Source organism: Podarcis muralis, chromosome 16 (assembly GCF_964188315.1).
Source record: "Podarcis muralis chromosome 16, rPodMur119.hap1.1, whole genome shotgun sequence".
Taxonomy (NCBI): domain Eukaryota; kingdom Metazoa; phylum Chordata; class Lepidosauria; order Squamata; family Lacertidae; genus Podarcis; species Podarcis muralis.
Genome location: NC_135670.1, coordinates 18,074,931 through 18,075,484, shown reverse-complemented (window position 1 = coordinate 18,075,484; position 554 = coordinate 18,074,931).

The following is a 554-nucleotide window of genomic DNA, read 5'->3' as shown; positions in this document are numbered from 1 at the left end:
TTTCATTGTGTTATTGTCTTCCATTGATCTGGACACTTTTCTGTTGTTGAAGCCTAAAACAGCATTAGCATTTTTTGCTGCTGCATCACTCTCAGGTTGACTCATGTTAAGCTTGTGGTCCACTAAGACCCCTAGATCCTTTTCCCATGTACTACTAGCAAACCAGGTATCCCTCATGTTATATTGGTGCAGCTGGTTCTTTCTGCCGATCTGCAAAACCTAAGATTAGTCCCTATTGAATTTATTTTATTTTTTTGTCATTTATGATTAAGTTATTAGAAAAAAATGGAATTAGGAGTCATATTCATAAAAGGGATTAAGGCAGTTTATACAGATCAAACTGCAAACCTGATTGTATGCCATTACAGGAATAATGCCATTACAGGAAAAATGTAAGAAAGAGAAGGGGACGAGGCAAGGATGCCCCCTATGTCATGGCTGAAGCTGCATTTGAAGGAGAAACTTCCTTAATATTGTTATTTTAAATCACTTGGCTATACCAGATCGGAAAACAACAGATCTCTGCCTGCAAGGTTCTTACTAAGTAAGTGTGT